The sequence below is a fragment of the Lissotriton vulgaris genome, chromosome 1_1 (assembly GCF_964263255.1).
Source record: "Lissotriton vulgaris chromosome 1_1, aLisVul1.2, whole genome shotgun sequence".
NCBI classification, from domain to species: Eukaryota; Metazoa; Chordata; class Amphibia; order Caudata; family Salamandridae; genus Lissotriton; species Lissotriton vulgaris.
Window position 1 is genome coordinate 869,934,946 of NC_141685.1, and position 22,781 is coordinate 869,957,726.

Here is a 22,781-nt window from a genome sequence, read left to right on the forward strand (position 1 = left end):
CACTAGTTCATCACAATCCCTTGTCAATATTGCATTCAAGAGCTGGACCGCCTCATCGTAAATTTCGTTACCTCCCCCTAATAAAGATTCAGAAAGAAAGAAACGGAGCCAGGTGTGGAAGATAGAAAAGCGGGATAAGAGATGTTTGTAGGTTGTAAATGGGCAAGGCTACCGGCTTCGGCCGCCTAATCGTGATCAGGACAATGGACACGAAGACCAGTTTAGCAGGACTGGCCTCGGGCAGGGGAGGCAGCCTTTGTCGAGTCATGCAGCTACAGCGTGATTTGGTTTAAGGTGCACGTGTCATGAAAGAGGTGAATCTCCGGCTAAGGCTACGTGTCCTTAAACGAAATGAAGTGATCAGAGGTTATTGCGTATGTGAGGGCAAGAAACACAAAATGGCGGCCATGATCTAAGATGGATGCCGTGGGTAGATCAGAAATGTGTTTATAAAAGGAGTGCTCTTGCTCGTAGCGTAGCGAAAACACCAGGATATGCTAAATGGATCATTTGCGGTTCGCTGATACCAATATTATGTATTTCCGACAATATTGAAAACACGGGTTCAAATCGTCACGGAACCTCAGACCCTCCTTTTGCCCTTACATAGGCAATTACTCAGTCTATGTCAGAATCTAATTCTATGCTCATCAGGTCAGTGACATGCTGTTGTATCATCATCCTTTCTCGTGCCTTTTCTCCAAACGCAGGTGGTTTTCTAAGACAGGATGCAGCACAAGGACTACACAGAGCAGGACCACACTGGATAATCAGGCAGCATGAGAATAGGAATACTAGGATGACACCAATGACCATTAGAACCTTCCATCCCCACGCTGAGATCAGAGTCCAAAACCACTCCATGAAGGACCAGTTTCCCTTGTCTACGTGGATAGAGTCGGAAATCTTGTGTAGCTTAGAGATCGCCTCATAGACTGTTGGAGCATTATTAGGAATAAAGACACAGCAGCTCGATTGGAGTTGAGCTTTTACGCTTGCTTTCTCCTAAACTAAGGCGATACTCTGAAGTATTCCAACTTAAATACACTCGCAGTTCGTCTCTAGGGTATGATGGAGTATTATTGACGTCCTTGATCATGTCAATAATTCCCTGGACTAAAGCTTTGTTGGCAGAGTTATATTTAGTGGAACGTGGTGGACGTGGAGGATAAGTTTCAAGGGCATAAGCAAAGATGGTTTGAAGGGCCTGAAATGATCCATTGTAGCTGAAAGGCAAAACCAAATAAGGAATACCTTTATCCATAGTGTGGGGTATCAAGCCACACACCCAACAGTCTGTAGTGTTAACTACCAGTTGGTGTTGATGCAAGAGCTGTACAAAAGTGTTGTTAATGAATTCTGAGCGTCGGGCTTGCTCATGTTCGGGAAACGAATGAAAAGAGTGTATAGAAGAAACAGTAGAAACAGCAGGATCAAGGGGAGGTACTGCAGTAACTGGCACAAAAATCAATTTTATACTGAAAACGATTCCACCCACCAACGTTATCAGAACAATCAAGAATGTAATGGCACATTGCATCAAAAAGCATTTGCTGTGAAGGATTCTGTAAAGTCTGTTTCTGCGAACATAAATCACATTTTCTCGTTGCAGCGCAGGAAGCTCCATCTTCTACAATCCGCTCGCGACCACTGATGATGTGTACGTAGATGAAAATGCCTCTATCAGCCCTGGGAGTTCCCAGAACCAACAGAAAGATCGACCTTGTGTCAGACCCCTGCCAATTCAACTAGGCACACAGCCACGACCCTACGGCTACCCAGACGGCAAGGCAATTTTTAAAACAAAAAAATAATAGCAAACTTCCTGGCTGAAGGCAAAAGTTCAAAATTTCAAAATATCACAATAGGCAGTTGCCTGCTTTATTTGTCCATTTTACGGTTTCGTAAATAATATCTTTGCTTCGCAGGTACTGTCTGATCGGCAAATAGCGTTTCACTGGTAGCTGTTGCAGTGTTCAAGTTCGCAGATGACAGAGTTTTTTCTGATGTAGGGGACAAATGTTCAGTGTTCAAAGGAGTCTTTTCTGAAGGAGAGTCAGAGCTTGGAGTGTCAGTGATTAATTCGGCATCGCTGAAAGGGATGAATTTTGGCGTGCTTTCAAATTCGGAGGAACCAATTCCCTTCTTCACCCAGTCGTCGTAAGGAAGTGGCAAAGGTACACGCTTTACATGGGAGGCGTGCACCCAATGCTTGCGACCAGCCACACGAACTGCTGTTCTTGTTACGAGCAGGACTTGGAAGGGGCCGACGAATCTCGGCTGAAGGTTCTTCGTCCTTGCGAAATTCCTGATAACCACAAGATCTCCTGGTTTCAGCTGATGCCCTGGACTCTCCGGAGGCTTTGGTAAAGCATCGAAAACCTGTTGGTGAATAAGACTCAATTTAGCAGTCAAGTCGTACAAGTAGTCTATCAACATAGGATATTCTAGAGAACAAAACTCCTTAGGCCTCGGCACACCCCAAATATTTGCCGGACGGCCAAAAACTATTTCATAAGGGCTAAGCCCCACTCTAGAATGTACAGTTGCTCTCGTTGATAACAACGCCAAAGGAAGTGCGTCTGGCCAGGCTAAACCTGTGGATGCTTGTATTTTAGCTAGTTTCAACTTAAGGGTGCCATTGTAACCCTCCACTAAACCAGCAGACTGGGGATGGTTCGCACTGTGGAACTTTTGTTTCAGACCTAGGCCGGCACACACACTCTGCATAACTTTCCCTATAAACTCACTTCCCTTATCTGACCATACAATCCGTGGCATTCCATACCTAGGGAAATATTCTTTGAGAAGAATCTTGGCAGTTGATAGGGCAGTATTGTCCTTTAGTGGGTATGCTTCAATCCACCTGGAGAAAGCACAAACTACCACCAGGACATATTTCAAATTATTACAGCGATCCATGTGAATGAAGTCTAACTGAATCACTTCAAAGGGGCAGGAAGGAGGAGCGAAGTGACCAGCTGGAGTTGGAGTTCCCTTGCCAGGATTATGCATCAGGCATACCATACAATTTTTCACTACTCTCTCTGCACACTTACTGATTCCATCATTCTTCCAGACTGGAGCCAACATTTTACAGATTCCTTTAGAACTTATATGTGCTACTCCATGCGCCATCGTCACTACTGCAAGCACATACGCATCAGGCAACATCCAACGCTGCTGTTCTGTCAAATCAATCCAACACCCATTCGGATCCAACTTGCCCATACTTTCTTTCCATACACGTTTTTCCTCCTCAGTTGCTTCTTTCTGAATCTCTTTCACACTTTCCATAGTATCCTCACACATTCCAGACTCAGCAATCCATCTTGCAGACGTAGCAACATACATTCTGCTCATCGTGTCTCTAGCTGTCTGTTTGGCAGTTTCATCAGCAAAAGCATTCCCGCGACCAACATCATCCGTGATTGCTTTATGAGCACTGCCTACAGTAAGAGGTAATACCTAGGAAGGCACGTACTTCTCTATGTGTGCGTGGAACACTCATCTGCGTAATTGCTTTTATTCTCTCTGGGGTCAACTTCCTTCCCTCCTTTGACAAGAGATGACCTAGGTAGGTCACTTCTTGGCAGCAGTATTGCATTTTCGAAGGTGACACCTTATGATTCAAATTAGACAAATGATGCAATAACGAAATCGTAGCTGCTTTGCAAGTTTCCTTATCATCGGCAGCCACTAGAAGATCGTCTACATACTGTACTAGGGCAGAACCTGGAGGAAGGACAAAGGAATCTAACTGGCTTTTTAATGCTTGACTGTAAATAGATGGGCTCTCACAATAGCCTTGTGGAGCGCGTTTAAATCTGAAACTTCGACCTCCTAAACAGAAGCCGAAAATATCTCTGCTTTCCTCGGCTATCGGAATGCTGAAAAATGCATTCTTCAAGTCGATGACTGAGAACCAAGTAGCTGTAGCAGGAATCAATGTTAACAAGGCAGTAATGTCTGGAACTACAGGAAACTGCGGAATTACAATCTTATTAACTTCTCTAAGGTCGATAACAAACCTATACACTGGAGGTTTTGTAGGATCAGTTCGTTTCAGGATCGGTAGTACAGGACTGTTACAGACATTTCCTCTAGTTTCTTCAATCACACCTTTCTTAATCAAATCTTGCACAATCAATAAAAGTGCACGCTCACCTTCACTAGATATTTTGTATTGAGGAATTCTTGGAAATTTTACATTTGCTTTCAAAGTCACTACATATGGTGGTATTTCTAAAAGGCCTACATCATTAGGACCAGTCGCCCAAAGAGAATCAGGGAGTGAACGCAGCTCTGGTGGGAGTGCATCCATTGACAAGTACATCGGAGAAGTGATATTTTTACCCAATGTAAGCTGTACTCCTTCCGGAGAACAGTACAATGTCGCATATAGTCGTTTTAACAAATCTAAACCAAGCAGATTTTCATTACAACCCGTTGTCAAAATCAGAGGTGCTTTCAAGTGACACGGTCCAACAGAAATAGACAAAGGACCAGATATCGGGTTGTAAACAGGGGCGCCTGAAAAACCTACAGAAACATTTGTTGAGCCGGACAAAGGTGCGCCAGGGAGTTTCGCATGAATGATAGAACTTTTTGCAGCACCAGTATCCAACAGAAACGGTTCGACTACACCTGATGTTGCTACTGCGACATAAGGCCCACTCTGATCTACTGGAACTGATACTACTCCCTCTCTCTGTCCATGGCCGTCCTAGTACCCAATTTGCTGAAATCCCTCATCCACTTCACAATAATCCTCAACAAGATATTGTTGAGATCTATTTTGTTGAGCAGACTGGCCATTTCGTTGATCAAAGTGATTGGAAGGACGATCATTCGTTTGTGGAGGCATAGTACCTCACCCTCGACCTCTAGAATTCTGCACAAAACCACCACGACCTCTCTGAGCTGCTGCTGCATTATTTTGCGCTAAGATCGGACATTCATTTTTATAGTGACCCTCTTTCTTACAGTACGCACATTGGTTCCACTGATATTGAGGTCTCGATGTACTATAATCTGTCCTTTGATATGAACCCTGTTGCGTATTGGTCCGATTCGTGCGAGGCGGATACGCCTGTTGCAAAAGAACTTTAGTTTTTAAGTCTTTCGTTTTCTTTTCTGATTTCTCCTTTTCCTCTTTATCCCTATTTTCGTAATACTGCGCAGTTGCAAGTATTTGCGCAGTTGTGGAAACAGCCCATGCACTCTCTGAATCCTTTAATTTATTGCATAATTCAGGTAACAAATTATGCACAAATTTATCGACAAACAGTCTCTGTCCTCCTTCTGTGCTCATATCCTGACCACTATGATCTACAAAAGTCTCTTCGAACCTTGTGAAAAAGTCGGAGACACTTTCGTCTTTCTTCTGCCTGCATGCGGATAACTTGTCCCAATTAACACGCAATGCGGGCATCAGAGTCTTCATTAGATCAATTATCCTACCTGGAAGATTAGCAATTAAGGGTTCGGGTTTTGCACCACCTACTTGCTGACCATCCGCTGCAGTGATGGCTGCCCAATCACCACCTAAAGCAACTTGATGATCCTCTCTACGAATTTTAGCCCACACTGGTTGCGGAACTACATTGCCAAATAACATATCGATGTCCGCTAAGTTCATTATACAAGCCTCAACTGTCTGTGTTAATTCTTTATAGTATCCAGCAGGATTCTTACGCGGATCTGGCAAGGCCTGCTTCACTGCTAGCACTTCAGCTCGTTTCCACGGAATGTGTATCCACACCCTTTGGAATTGCGCTGGAACGGCTGCAATACCTCGAACATTGTCAGCTTGTACAGCTTCGCGCCAAATTGGAGGAACCTCCCTCATTGGATATTGGCGACTTAACTTCATTTTGCCTTTCTCTAGATCTCTCGGTGAACGAAGTGATGGGTCATTCCTATAACTTAAAATAAATTCCATCGCTTCCTCTATATTATCACCCACTATCATTCCAGCAGCAAACTCTTTCTGGACCTTAATTAAGTCTTCTAAATTTGATTCAACATCGTCTTCTTCTATCTCCTCACGTAACAACGAGCACATCTCGTCAAAGACATACCGTTGCGTTGGCTCTTTCCACTGCATAAATGTTTCTAGCACATCTCTCGTACTATATCTCCTACTCTTCGAAATCCATCTGAGAGCCATGGAATCTAAAATTCCCCGTTCCTCAGTACTTGGAAGCTGACTACGTCTCTGAACAGAGTCAGAAGTAGGAGTCTTGATTAAGGTTTTATAGAAAGGAGACAGCATACTAGACACAGAATCAGTGATTCTCCGACGAACAGATAGTGGAGTCAACATACTGGCAGACGCAGAAAACACAGTAGAGGTAGGAACAGATAATGGAACAGTAGGAGTATCGAGAAAAATAGTTTGTGGATTAGTAGATGCGAGCGAGACAGATACAGGTATAGAAGTCGGCAACCCAGGAAGAGGAGGAGCCGTAGGAACATTTACATTGACCACAGGAGGTACGGGAGCTTGATTCTGAGGGACAGGAGCAGGAACACCAGGTTGTCCAGCAACCGGCAATTGAACATTTGGCACAAATTGGGCCGTAGCACCTTGTGCATACGGTGGAGGTGACCGTAACAAATAAGACAGCAGAGGATCATTTTCAGAATCCTCCAGTATCTTAGCTGTTTTAGATGGCAAGGCAGGATAGCACTTGTCAATCGCTAAATTGTGCTCTCTAATGGCCACCTCTATGGCTTTCTCACACTCGTTATCCTGCAACTGCTTAGTTGCTTGTTCTAGAGTCAACTCTTCTTGCTCTTTCTGTTCTTTCTTTAACCTTTTCATTTCTCTCTGTTTGGATTCTTTTCGCCAGTAACGGAAAGAATCAAACATTGCCGGCCGGGCTTTCTTCCTAAACAATTTCGCTTCCAAATTGTCGAGAATTTCAGGTTCAAAACTACCATGCAGTGGCCAACTAAGGACACCATCTTTCTCAGTGTATCGGACCCACACCTCATTATAGGATATAGGACCCACACCATGCTTACAATACAAGTCATATAGGGGAGTCCCAATCGGAGTAACCAGACATGAGTCCTCCAATCGTGAGTCACTGTTGCAACCGAAACATGACAACATACAGTTTCTCCGACTTACCATTTTTCAGTCCGGAACACAAAACAAACAAAACACGAAACAGATATGTGCACTCGAACCAAGAACTTAGGCCTACCAAAACGAACTGATGTATCGATACCCAAACTAAACCAAATAGATTATCGTAACCAGAACAACCAGTGATAATCTTACGAAACCAAACCAAACCAAGAACCAAAAAGGATTTTAACAACCCTCACAAAGTAACTAGCTAGCAACCACTAAATACTTAACTGAGGCACTGAAGACGTCACCAAGGAGAAACCCGTCACGTTTCGCTGTACTAAGGACTGCACCTCGGGTCCAAGACAGGGCGACGGTCAAGGCAACGGCCCACTGCAGCCGTCTTGAACGGGAACCCTCGTGGAAGAGAACTTCGGGCCACTTTTGCGATATGCCGGGATCGATGAAGTGGGGCGCCTCCCTCAGGAATCTTCACACGAAGCTTCTCGAACTCTTCAGGCTTTTGGACCGGTACCGAATGACGTCGCCCCACGTTGGGTGCCAATTGGAGTTGGCGACTTTTTGGTTCCGTCCAGAGGTGTCAGGGAACAACACCCAAAGACCCCGGAGTTCCACCTGCCTTGGTGCACAAATGAACAGAAACACGGGCTTCTCGATGGTGGCGTCAAAGACCAAAGGTTTATTACTGCAGGGACACAGAAGTCACAGAAACTACGCATGGGCAGTAACTAGGAGCCTGTTCAAATTGTACAAAGAGGGTTGCTCCTTATATACTAAATTTTGGCCTTCAGGCGAATTCTTCACATGTTGGTACATTCCCAAAACCTTTGTGTCATAAACAATAAATATTTGGAGTACACAGGAACCGTTGATAAAATCTGTTACAAAACATCTACGAAGAGGGGTTCCCACTAGTTCATCACAATCCCTTGTCAATATTGCATTCAAGAGCTGGACCGCCTCATCGTAAATTTCGTTACCTCCCCCTAATAAAGATTCAGAAAGAAAGAAACGGAGCCAGGTGTGGAAGATAGAAAAGCGGGATAAGAGATGTTTGTAGGTTGTAAATGGGCAAGGCTACCGGCTTCGGCCGCCTAATCGTGATCAGGACAATGGACACGAAGACCAGTTTAGCAGGACTGGCCTCGGGCAGGGGAGGCAGCCTTTGTCGAGTCATGCAGCTACAGCGTGATCTGGTTTAAGGTGCACGTGTCAGAAAGAGGTGAATCTCCGGCTAAGGCTACGTGTCCTTAATCGAAATGAAGTGATCAGAGGTTATTGCGTATGTGAGGGCAAGAAACACAAAATGGCGGCCATGTTCTAAGATGGATGCCGTGGGTAGATCAGAAATGTGTTTATAAAAGGAGTGCTCTTGCTCGTAGCGTAGCGAAAACACCAGGATATGCTAAATGGATCATTTGCGGTTCGCTGATACCAATATTATGTATTTCCGACAATATTGAAAACACGGGTTCAAATCGTCACGGAACCTCAGTGGGGAAAGTCATAATATGCTTGGCGGTCCCACAGCAGCACCTCCAAGCATATTGCTTTCCCGGACTGCTGCACAACTGCCAGGGATCATGGATCCCTTTCAGTTGCAGCAGTCCCATAGTGGTCCAACCACCAAACTCATAATTCAGTGGTCAGGTGCCGCACCTCTACGGACCGCTGTACTCATAATCAGGCACTTAGTGTTTTTTAAGGCCCAAGCGCAGACTCCTCAGGTACAATCGCCCACGCCACATCCCCTCCTGTCATACGGGGTTGCCACTAAAGCGCACATGAGTTTGAGCACTCGTGCATTTCAATGGTGGCCGCTTCTGGCATAAGGGGTCACTGCATCAATCCTGCACAAGGACAATGAGACGATCTGTGCAGCCCTCTTGATAGGCCTCCCTATGGGCCTAATTCCTTTCCAATGCTCTCTTTTACTCACAGGTCACACTGGTCTTGGCATATAGGCAGGCGCTGGTGCTCTTGGGTGATGACCTATCACCTACCAAGGAGACTAACATTCTTGCAGAGCTTCCCCTTCTCACACCGCCCGTCTGACTGCTTGGAAGATGAAAGGTTTTTGTGGTCTCATCCACTCCTTCTTATAGTTCATTTCCAGACAGCTAATAATTTAGAGTCTGAGTCTTTGACGTTTTATGTTGGGGTTCTGCTTCTTTTGAATTTTACACTTTTTTTCGTCTATCTTCTTGAAAGGCTGTCTGTCACAGAAGAAAAGACTCCGAACCTTGTTGTCCCAAAACACAGGCCATGCGAGTGTCTAGAGTTTACACATAGATGTCAGCCACAGTGATATGTTCATAAAAAGGGAATTTCCAGGCTCCCCAGCCCTGCTCTTTTTACTCTTTTTGATTCTGTTATCAGTCCCATCTCCTTCCTGAGATGTTACTCCAACATTTTCAGTACTTGAGTTTAGTAGTTTTCAAAATTGACCGAATACACCAATTATGAGAGACCCCACTGGTGAACTTCAAGAGATAATCAGGAAGATAGTTGCAAATGCCAAAGAAAAGAAATGGATAACTCACAAAGGAGCTGAGTTTCTCATTAATCCCAAATCTAGAACGCCAGCATTTTACATTCTGCCTAAAATTCATAAGGCCCAAAGACCACCCCCTAAGACACCCGATTCTGTCAGGAATTCGGTCATTGCTGGAACCCCTGTCACATTTGGGCAATTTCTTTTTAAGGGAAACTGTCAACAACCAATCGTCCTTTGTGCAGGATGCCACTGATATCCTCACTATCTTTAAACCTCTGGACTATGATCCGTCTAATCAATTCCTGGTCACCATTGATATTGGATCACTATAAACCAGCATTCCCCAAGATGCCATGCTGGTGGCAGCAGCGTGAGCACTTGGACATTGCAAGTGGTTCTATAACACACCACCGTTCTTTGTTCTCAAATGTATTGAATTAGCCCTCTAGGAACTTCTTTGCCTACCAGAACCGGTTGTACCTCCGGGACTTTGGAACCTCAATACGGGCAACTTTTACCCCCAGGTTGGCGTGTATCTGTTAGTCAATTTGAGGAGAATTTTATACATCATGTCTCCAATTCATTCTCTCAATTGATATCCCTTTGGAAGAGATATATTGATGGCATGTTATGCATTTTGACAGGGCCTGAGTGTCTATTACATGACTTCCTCCAATGGCTTAACGAAGCTTATAGTTGTTTACGTTTAAGTAGGACCTTTGAAAGACATGCAGTGGTTAATCTGGACCTGGATATTACAGCACAGGACCAGAAACTTTACACCATTGTCCACCAGAACCTGACAGACAGGACTTCGCTTCAGCACTACCGGTCATTCCATCCCTGGGCACTGCAGCATAACCTCCTGGTGGGTCCGTTTTTCAGATACTGCAGGAACTGTACAGACAATGGGATGTATGTTGAACTATCCAAGAGCCTTGCAAAACACCTCATGTGAAAGAGCTTATCCCCCTAGGATGATCAAGAGGGCACAGAAGAGAACTTTGAACGCTCCGCGCGAGACACTAATGGAAGAAATAGAGGAACCAAAGATGAATGCCATCCAGTGGTGACTACTTTTGACCCCTTTTCTACCCAAATTAGACAAATCATCAGGAAGCATTGGCACTTGTTGGACATAGGCCCGAAGAAAATGCCCCAACCGAGATCTTGTAGTGTAGTTCCTAGTTTCCCACTAGGCCCTGCGCATTGGAATAACATAAACAGTAGTATCGACGTAGAAGTGCGGATCTTCCAGGCCTCTACTGACTATGCTAAACTTAATTGGGTGTGTTACCTACTAGCTCAGAGGTCACTGGAAACTTTCTTCTCTGCATAGGAAGTGATCGGCTTCCCTGGCACAGACAAGAAGGGATTCAGCTTTCCAACAACCGTGCAACATGACAACTTTGATCCTCAGATTAAGAGTCAATCTCTAGGGTCGTGTGAAACAATAGACAGTTATTTTACTCAGTCAGGTCAGTGCAGTTTACTTTCACAATATGTAGAGAATAGAGAGACGGGCGTTTGTCAATAAAAGGTTAACATTTATTGAACTGTCTTTCTTCTCGTACAAGAGAAATGTATTGCCACAATTGCAAGACTTGTTATAATAAAAAGTACGTACAGTAAGATAAGTATTGCAAGATAATACTGTAAAAGCATTGATATGGTTTCTTAGCCATACAATGGTTTAAAAGTAATAAAACATATATACATTCATATATACATTAGGCTAAAATACTCAACTGGTGCTTCTAACTACGCCTACCCCAGTGTACCTGACCTAAGCCTAATACTTGGGAGGGGAGTAAGTAAGTAGCTTTTAGTTAAGTTGGTTTTGCCAAGGTTTGCTTCAAGAATTCTCACTAAGGGTTTAGTCAACACCATACCTCTGAATAGAATGATGGAGGTCTGGTATCTCCTTCAGGGGGAACTCGGTATCCCAGTCACCCGCGAGGGCAGACTAGAAACGCTGGAGCTGGATTTCTCTGCAGGAGAAAGGCAGCGTCTCTCTTCAGCGCGTCGAGGAGAAGGAGGGGGGACAGCGTCCACGGGCAGCTTGCATCTGCTGGGCTTCTTCGCAGAGGGACGGCTGTTCAGCTCCTAGTTACACCACACCATCGTTCGCGCTTTAGCAGCGATAATGGTATCAGCAGCTTCAGGCGACGGGCAGCAGGCTGCAGCAACAGGAACGCTCTGCAGACCGCATACAACAGCTAGCAACAGGCAATTGCTTAAGGCAACGTTGGTAATATTTATACCTGACAGGTGCCTGGTTTGACGTAAGTTTGCTGGACATAAGACGTCAAATAAAGATGTCACTAGGAAGTGATAGCTATCAGTTGCTCATTAGAGTTCCATTACTAATCAAAACACAGCAAGCGGGGATTTCCAGGTTTGCTGAGTTTTTATCTTGTTGAAGAACTCGGAGTGTTAATCTAGGAATCTTCAGATAGTGACTTCTGCTCTGTCATTGCACTAATTGGTTGCAAAGGAAGTGGCAGAGAACTATTATGGAATGTGGCTCTGTTCGTGAGAGGCCAGAGATGACTTTCTGAATATCGCACTTGAACGGTTATGCCAATATAGGGAATAAATGGATTTATAGCCGAATAGGGGCATAAGGTCACAGTATCGATCAGGATCCTAGATAAGCATGCAACAATCTGCCTTTAAAAGGGCAACCAACTTAAGGGACAGGTTGGTCCATACTCGTCAGTACAACTCATGAGAACAGGAAACAGGGGTTCTGGCAGGACATTTCCCCTGTGGGAATTGCACAGTTTGCCACCTGACTCAAGTGTCTAAAATTGTAACTTTGGCGGATGGTAGACCCTGTTTTCAAAACAGGTTCAGCAATTACAATACCACCAATAGTATCTACCACCTGGCATGTGAGTGTGGGCTAAATTTTATTGGTCTTACTTCAAGGAAAATCAAGGTGCGGGTCCAAGAACATTTCAGCACTCTCAAAGCAAGAAAGTTTACTACACAACTTGTCCGTTATTTGCAAGAAGCAAGTCATAATTGCAGGGATTTGAAATGGACAGTCTTGGAAAGAGTGACAGGCGAACCATACAATTGAGAACATGCTTGTTCGCAAGGAGGCTAGCTAAACTTTTTTCAGAAAAAGTAGGCCAGTTGGGTCTTAATGACTCCATTGAATTGAACAGGGTGGGTAAATGATCCCAGCTACATTAGCTCAGGCACACTGTAATGAGGTGACATACACTTAACTACGTGGATACCATCAGCAAAATATATCAGTCAGCTATCGTCAGTATGGGCCACCTTGCGGTACAAAAATATATGTATACAGAAAGTGAGGTAGCAATGGCGGCTTGCCTTCGGCGCTGGCGGGATGAACTTCAGCCTGAAAGGGTTGGAACCTGATTGGTATGTATGCAGTTAAGGTTCACTATGTCTGGTACAGTATCTCGACCTCTGCCTTTATATGTAAAAACGGGGGATGGCAATCCATAGTTCTCAAGTGTCCTGAAGGAGAGTTAGTCTTGTAAGCAGTGACTGAGCAATACTATAAATGCATTGTTCTACTGTGACTGCCTACGTTGGTGTCAATTTTGATTGAGCGCCATCCCTTAATTATTATGCCATTTTTTGGCATCCATAATATTTATTAAGATGTTGTATAACATGCTCCCACCAATGTATAAGGCTCATCTGCTACTGTTAGGGCTAAGGATGTAAGTCCCAGGATACATTGCTTTTTTATAAGAACAACTCTTTGTGCCCTGACAATGTTGCATTTCTTAGAAGCACAAATTATTTGTGGGGAACATGAGATGCAGTGTATACTAAAACACTGTTAAAGATGGTGGCTACTATGAGCGAGCATTGTAACTCAGATCTAGTCAGAACTACCTCAATGTTTCCCTTAACCTTGGAGCTCGTTGCCATCATTTAATTGAAATCTTTTTCACTTCCGGGGTCGGGGAGTGACCTTTAAATATGGAGAGCCATCTCCCTGATGCCCACGGTCACCAACCAGCCATGAAGCTGTCTGTTTTTCATCTGGGGGATGGGGAGAGGCCTCCCACTGACTTCGGGGTCGCAGTCTGGTACTTCACATGGTGCCCGAGTCTTCGGTGCCTGTGGAGCATCGGAACGCAGACTTCCATCTTAGTGGTAAGTGGGAAGCCTTTTGATCATGGGTGGCCGACTTTAAAAATCTTGTGGTCGGCAATCTGAGACGCTGAGTCTCGCTACAACTAGCGGGTGAGCAGAACTTATTTCGTAAATTTGGAATAACATGCGAGGTCATATATACTTTTCCTCTTTCTTTCTCTTAAAAATCTTACAAATGTTGATTTAAAATCCGGATGGCGTGTAAATTTGAGTAAACACCACGATACCTTACGAATTAGTCGATGCTGGAGGTGCAAAGAGATTTTTTACCAGTCCATTATCATGATGTGGACAGTGAATTAGTGTTTGTGTCCCTTCGCAGGCATGTTGTTGTTTGCTGCACTGTATCCTGCAGGGGAGGCCAAGTTTTAGCTCCCCATGGTTGCTGGTAGGAGTCCACCTGGCAACCATCTGATAATTATGTAACTCTGGGAAGACACAAAATGTGAGATGTGTCGTAATTTGAAAGTGTCAACACATGATAACTGTTTACAATTTCTGTTTTTCTTTGTCTTTGGTACTAGCACTCTTTGTTGCATTATTTTTATAAACCAACTACAGATTCGAACCATCAGTGAGGTGGAGATACGTCCCCGTGCCCTGATGAAATTGTCAAAAACTGTTTAGGCAATGAAACATGTCGGCCATTCAAGTTAAAATGGTCTAAACATGCAGTTTCTTTTAACCGAGTGTGGACACTGAAAATAAAGAATGTGTGGAATACTTGTTCACAACTCATTTTTAATCAGGAGATTTATTCACTCTTTTTTCACACTTCAGTGCTTAGATTTTTTGATAGATGATGTCATTGTTTACATGTTATTTTTATTTTTTTACTACTTCACATGAGCCTAAGAGTTAGGTCACACATGTTTTCTTTCTGTCAAGAAAGTTGCCGATGGTGACAGAACAAGCAAACTGGTGAGTACCAACCAGTAGCTCCATGGATGGTGCTTACGTGAGGCAGTTTCTGACTTCTCTCACATTTTTTCTTCGTTGTGTGAAAGATTAGCTGTGGATGATTGATAATTTGTAAATGAGGAACACTTAGAGGTGGGCTTGTCCAGAGAATTTAGCATAGCCATACTTGGGAGTATATAATACCTGCTTAACATAAGTTATAAAGACTAAATATTTTCTGTATAACCAGGTTATTTTTGTATGGGACCCCTTGCGGTCCAACAAGACCGTTATCTGTGAGTCAGGCCTTTGTCATGGTGCATACGTATGATCCGTGTTTGCCTATGACAACAAAAACCAGCATTAGGAAGCCAGACAACACTACAGTTCGGCACTCAGGGCAGTGATACACATCTTTTATCATGCAGAGGACTTTTCCATCCCAATACCACCAGACTGCTCACCTGCTCATTTCCTTGAATGTGAGTGAGGAAAATACATTCCCAGGTTACACCTGATGCTTCACATAGAGGATAGGAACACTTAGCAGCTCTACATGGTGCATTCTTCACTCCCACTGTGTGGGACCACAGATGGCTCATCTGCCCATTTGCTTACCTGGAAGGGAAGAAGCTACATTTCTCAGGCTGCACCTGAGGCCTTCACAGAGGGGGTATTAAAAGGCTGATTCTCACCAGCTGTAAATAGTGCATTCTTCATTCCCACTGTGCGGGTTAAGCACAGGAGGTCCCTGTCAAAACACGGCCTTTCTGTGTCCTTCGATAGCTGACAGAGGCGGAGCCCTTTCTCTTTGCTCTTTGATTTACTTCCTCTTCCTACATAGTTAAAGGAGAAACCCTGGCTGCTGCTTCTGCTAGTAAGGAACAACTTCCAACACCTACAATAGTTAATTTCTTAATCAGTGCCATTGGCATCATAAAAATGAAATTGATGAGACAGACTTAGTGGAACAGATACTAGGCCCAGATTTACAAAAGTGTCACAGACACAAAGTTGCTATGTGGCATTGAGTGACAGGGATAGAGCAGGAAAGCACCATATCAACAGAGACATGGCACTCTCTTCCCCTCTCCCTAGCTTCGGCTCACAAACAGACATTTCACTGCCTTGCACGCACCTTTGCGCCACAGTGCAAAGGTGCCTACATGAATCTAGCATATATTTTGTACTGGAAGGGTACCCTTCTGGTACAAAATACCATGTTTAGACTGCTTTTAAAACTTTTCCCACATTGGCTGTATGCTGTACAGTGCAGCACGTATGCAAAAGGGGATAATAAGGAGAAATACAAGTATTTCTCCTTTTTAATGCCTGCTTTCAAGTGGTGTTGATGTTTGTTGCTAAATCCTGTCTTCTGTTGTTAGTAGCTAGGGTTTCGAATAAAAAACCATGGATGGTTACACTGTAACGCCAATGTACCACCCATGGGATGCCCCCTTGACGCAGAGTAATGCAAATCAGTGCTTTATGTTTTTTTTCCTTACAAACCACAGCAAATACCAAATTACGTTGGTTTGTAAATACTGAAAAGGATTTTGCACCAGTTCTGTGTTATAGAAGTAACACACACTCAATGCAAAATCTTTGTAAATCTTTTCCTGGGTGTTTCCCATTGTGCTGCACCCAGTCTGGCAGTACTTACCTTGGTGATATTACTACCAGCGAGAATGCCATGCCAGCTGTAACAAAAGATAATGTGTATTTTAAGAAAACCTTTGACTGTCGAAGCTGAACTTCATGATCCTCCTCTATGAGACACGGTGTATGTCTCCCTCTGCTAACAAAAGGATATTTGAGTATTTTTAATGTTTGTAACCAACACGCCTCTAGTATGGGTTGTGGTGCCATGCAACCTATGGGAGTGAATTCACGCCCTACGTTGACTGTGGCTGACAATTGATGGTTTTCGAGAACATTGTGTCTACACTCATAGTCACAGAAAACTTTACATAATTAAAAATTAAGATAGGCAACTGGGTCAGAACTCATATAGGAGGTGGTTGTCAATGTATGTCTCAATATTTTTTTATAACCCTTCTCTTTTAATATTTCTAGTATTGCCACTATAGTCACTGGGAGGGAATACAGTCAGCCCTTTCCTAAACATTATCCCAACTCTACTTTCAACACATTTGTGCCCTTTGATTTCTTAGAATAGCAGCAACATATTTTCTTCTGGTAATCATTACACTGGAATCTCCAATACAGATGTTATGCTCGAACCAGTTGACGGTTTAGACACTTTTGGCCCTGATTCTGAGTTTGTCAGAATGCAACTAATATTTATCTTACCTGATAAATAATGATGTCCAGTGGTACGTTATTTATCGGGGAAATAAACAGTACCTTTTACGGTTATTTGGGGAATAGAATGCGCATTTTGATGCTTAGGCTACAAAACCTACATGGAGTGGTAAATACTGTACAATTTTCCCCTGTTACACTCTGGCGTGATTAACCTGCTGAAATATAACAAAGGGTAAGATAATTAACTTACCTGATAATTACCAGCCAACTCGGTTTACTGATACTCGAGCAATCAGGGATTTACTCAGGGGTGAGAAAATTCCGACCCACTCGTAATTAGGGCCTTAGGGCCAGATGTATCAAGATACCGTTTTGCGAATCCTAAATAGCGATTTTTTGCGAATCGCTATTTAGAATTTGCAAAACGGTATGTATGTACAAAATCGCTATTTTTTAGAGATTCCTTATTATTCTTTATTTGCGAATTCGCAATTTGCGAATTCGCAAATAAAGAATAATTTCCAATGCATTCCTATGGGCCAGGAGCCCCATAGGAATGATAGTGCAATAATTCTCAAATTGCAAATTCGCAATTTGCTAATCGCAATTTGAGAATTATTTCAAGGGTGCAGGGGTGTCTCAAAGACACCCTGCTGCACCCCTGAAATCTACATGTGTGTGCATGTGGCAAACATACATGCCCTATGGGCATGTATGTGTGTCACATGCCACCCTCACAAATGCCAAATAGGGCATTTTTAAAAGAAATCGCAAATTACCACCAACTACAAGTTGGTGGTAATTTGCGATTTCTAAACACAAAATCGCAATTTCAAAATGTTTCTTACATATCATTTAAGGAATCGCAAAATTTGCGATTCCTTAAATGCTATGGCAAAATAAGGAATCTCAAATTATTGCGATTCCTTAAATTGCGATTTTTTTCATACATACTGAAAAATGCAAAAAGGCAGTTTGCGAGTCGCAAAAGCCTTGATACATCTGGCCCTTAGTCTCTTCAGATAATTTATATGTTCATTCCTGAAATGAGGCAGGCCTTCAGTCCAGTTCAGTATGACAGCCTGGATTGAGTCTCTCTTACAAAATAACTCTATGTCTTGTTAGAACAAGAAACATGGGCTTTATCATTTTTCCTCTTTGATGGTTTCTCTTCTTTTTAATTGGTTCTCTTCTTTTTGATGGTTTCACTTCTTTTCGTGGGGTTCTCTTCTTTTTGATGGTTTCACTTCTATTTGATGGGTTATTTTCTTTTTGAGGGTTTTTCTTCTTTTGCCATACCTTACCCCTCTGGGAGGGCAAATAGGGGACGTCTGATTTTAATAACAACCAGAATGTAGGTAATATTTATCTTACCTGATAAATAATGATATGCTGTGGTACATAATTTATCTGGTGTAATAAATTGCACCTATTACGTTTATTGGGGGAATAGCATGCTGATGTTGGTGCTTAGGCTGCAAAGCCTACATAGCATGGTAAATACTGTACACTTTTAGGAAATTTAACAAAGGAGTATGATAATTAAAGCACCTGATAATTGCCGGCCAACTCAGGTTTATGATACCTGTGTAATCAAAGATTTACACAGGGGTCAGGAAATTTCGACCAACTCATAACTAGGACCTTTGTCTATCCAGATAATTTAAATATTTCCTGGAATGAGTCAGGACATCAGTATAAGTATGACAGCCCAATTGAGTCTCTTTTATAAAAGAATTTTATGTATTGTTACAACAAAAAAACACGGGCTTTATCATCTTTTCACTTTGATGGTTTCTATTATTTTTAATGGGTTCTCTTCTTTTTTATGGTTTTCTCGTCTTATTGAAGAGTTCTATTCTTTTTGATGGTTTATCTTCTTTTTGATGGGTTCTCTTCTTTTTGATGCTTTTGCTTATTTTTGATGTTTTTATTATTTTTGATAAGTCCTCTTCGTTTTTATGCTTTGTCTTCTTTTTGATGTTTTTCCTTCTTTTTGATGGTTTTCTTCTTTTTGAGGGGTTCTCTTCTTTTTGATGGGTTCTAATCTTTTGCCATAACTTACCCCTCTAAGAGGGCAAAAGGGGGATGTCTGGCTTGGAAGGTTAAATCTGTCAGTGACTTACCCTACTTACGGGCCGTACTAATAAGCAGCAGAAATACACAGAAAATGTTGTTGGTCTATTCCTATTATGATAATACGAAGAAGTTGTTTTGTTTTTTCGAGAACTTTCAGAGTTCTCAGTTTTATCCTCCTTTCATTTTTGCTGCGGGAGGTGTTAATTCTCATTGCTGTGCTATCCAGATCAAAGTCAGTCTTTTTGTTGCATTTCATGTTCAGAAGAAGGTGCCTATTGCACTTCAAGCCTGTTCTCAAAGGTGAGGCTCTCAATGTTCTGATTCCTGATTTATTATTACAACTTGATTAATGTCCTTCAAGGATATGTCAGACAAATGACAAATAACCTTCAATGTACTCCTCCTACCTATACAGGCAAAGGATCTCCTAGCACAATCGATTGTTTACTCATGTCCAAGGATACTGCAAGGTAAGTTGCTGGTTTTATTAAACTTTGAAATTATTTCAGCTATCCTGACCCTTTTTTGATTTACTTTCCTTAAATAACTCTAAAGTGAATCCCGCCACTATATACATAAGAGTTGAATCGATGAAATACAATGGTCCCCGAATAAGATGGAATTTTGTAAACTCTAAAACTTTTTTGTGATACTTTCTGGCAATAAACACCAAGGAGATGCTTTGTTGTTTAGACAATAAGGCTGATCGAATGCCATTTTAGTTTCTTTTGATCTACTTTGTTCTTCAGTCAGAATATTACTGACAGTATCATTCCAGCAAAACAGTGTTAAGCTAAAGACGGTTTGATTCTTCTATACAGAACCATCGAGGACTGTTGTTTGCTTAAAAAAAACTCCGCTATATGGCAGAGGTTCAGGACATGTAGAGTAACAGACAAACAACACTGTTGGGGAGGATAGAAGCTTTGGATAAGTTACAAGCAGGCAGAGGGCAGAGTCCATTTGAAGAGATTGGTGCAGCGGACTCACAAGAACAGTATTATTTCAGATATGCAATATTGATTCATACAGGTCTGGATACATCTGAACAGTGTCTCAATTTGCATTTTTTTACTAATATATAAACTACTGTCAAACAAGGATCTATTCAGCTGACCTTTGTGTATCAGCTATTGGCCGCTTGAATCAGTGGCGTAGCACGTAGCAAGGGTGGGGAACGGTGCGGACCACCCCGGGTGACACGAGTTTGATGGCAGCGGTCAGCCCCCCATACCTGCAGCCAACTCGAGGCGGGATATGCATGAAAATCACTAACCTCCACCTCATCGCGGGAATCGGCAAACGTCAGGGCAACCAATGGTCTAGTGACCCCACTGGTGTGAATAGATCAAAGTTGTGGCCAATAATGCCTTTCATGGGCGTCGATTTCACCATTGTCAACTTCTTGAGAGAATTACTTGCATTTCTTTCAGATAATGTAATGAGGGTATGAGGCTGTGGGTGAATGTACAGAACCATTGAAGTTAGGTAGTGGAGTTTGCCATGGTTTGGGTGGCATTTTATGATATGCGGGTGAGCTGTAGTCCCTTTTATTGGAGGCAAGGGTTTCGTCGAGAAGGGCGGGTGAGTTGAACAGGCCAATAGCTGTGTGGATTTGGAGATTGCAGATCAGGTTAGTAGGAAGCTATGTTTAGCTTACATACAGTATGGATGTTTTCAGGGCTTTTAGGATATCAGAGGAGTTGGGAGCATTGGACAGCATGTTGTGCAGATGTGAGTTGTGGTTAGACTGGGGAATAATACTGTGATACAATTGAGGCAATCCAAGACTTATCAAGTCAGAAAGGATAAGGACGTGGGGTTGCAAGAATCAGAGGTAAAAGGACCTTTGTCAATTATTGAGTACATTCTTGGTGTGGAAAGACAAAGGTGAAGTGACATTTTAAGCATGGGATAGGGCAGCCAGTGACACATTATCAGTTGCTGAGAGTCATGAGAAGGAGGTTGCATGAATTACATTTGAGGCTGGTATATATTGATTCAAAATAGGGGTGGCAACAGAAGATAGTGGATTGGGATCCTAATAGTTTGGTGGAATACGGATATGGTAACCAAAAAAGCTACAGAAGTATGTGAGACTGTTGAATATGGTGTTACTGTTCAACGAGCATGTTCTATAAATATTATCCAATTTCATTTTTTTCATGTCAGTTTTCCTTTGTCATACAGAAGGGATTCGGTGGCCAGAGGATGACAGAATAAATTTGTGCATATGCAAAGAAGGGGGCACTTCGGAAAAAAGAGATCTAGCCAAAGGGTAGGGGTTGTTGTAACATGCTATAAGTGCAGCTCAAAGAAAATGGTTTGTTTTTAGGGTAGCCTTATAAAAGGAATTTGCAGAAGATAAAGATGTGTTTGCACTGGTACATGTGTTGTTTGGACCTAGTTGGTTCCCAGGAGGATATGGCGTGGGATGTTATACATTGCTTATGTTGTGTTCATCTGTAGCTCTAGACTCTCCTGAAAATCAAACAATCTGAAAATCATTTAACCAAAGTAAATATTTTCAGGACTTTATTTCCACATGTTTATCCAGAAACCCAGTCTAAGCCCTACATAAAATGCTTGTAATCATAAGGGAGATAGTAACATCAAATGAAATCAGTTGTTTAGTCGTACGAGTTGGGCATTCTGGAATCTAAAATTCAGCAGAGATCGCAGGCATCCCCAGATGATGTGAACACAATACAAATTGGGGGTTAGGGTGCTCTTCACAGACATGAGCCCACTGTACCACTTAATGCAAGACTATTGAAGGTGAGCCCCACACACTGTTACTCACTCTAAGCCCCCCTCCCACCCTCCAGGGCCCAGTCATGCCCATGAAAGGGTAGGGGCTCTCTCAGGCTTCATGCTGTAAAGTTGTGTCTTGAATCTCCATTGAGGGGGGCATGTGGCTGCTCGTTCAGTTGCAGAAATCCCGGTTGCAACACTTGGTTTTTGGTACAGTGAGCTTAAATTTCTGGCAGTTTGCAGCGTTGGTGCAGCCGGAAGACACGACGACTAAGAGGAAAGAAAGATTGGAATCAGTCAATGCCACCCTCGAATCTGATGAATAGATACAAATCAAATCACACATTACAGCTTATGAACAAATCTCCAGTTGCCAATCAGATCACAAATGTTCTGAACTAAGCTCCAGCAACCAATCACATCTCAGAAATGGTGATCCACTCTCTAGCAGTTAGTCAGATCACAGGGACCAAACCTCTTTCAAGCTGCCAGTTAAGATGCCGAAAACCATGAACCACTCGTTGGTAGCCAGTCAGACCCCAGAAACTTTCACAACTATCAATCAGCTAATCACATTCTATTTCAATGAGTGACCTGGGATAATGAGAATCTATTTTCCTTTCTGAACCATGGCGATCAAAACCCAATATGCCACTGGATGTTGGGGAATAATCAGGGGGCACAGGTTTTGCATATAGGCATTACACAACATGCACATGCATACATATATTCAGAAAGGGTCTTTTGGACAGCCCCTTTCCACCATTGGCTACTGTGGTGTAGCTGGCTTCAACCATTGGCTTACAGAGCTTGCCTTAGCATTGGTAGCAGCCCACATTTTGTGGATCCACAAATCAGTTCCTCTTCTTCTTGTTACACGCCAAGGTAAGGAGCCAGGCAGTGTGTGCTGCACTATTCCCTTTCTTCTAGTTGCCTCACCAAGCTGCTCCTCTCAAGTGCCCCTGTTGGGTTTTTTCCTACAGACTTTGCTGCTGTCCATTGCCCCACTGGGCTGCTCTCATGCATGCT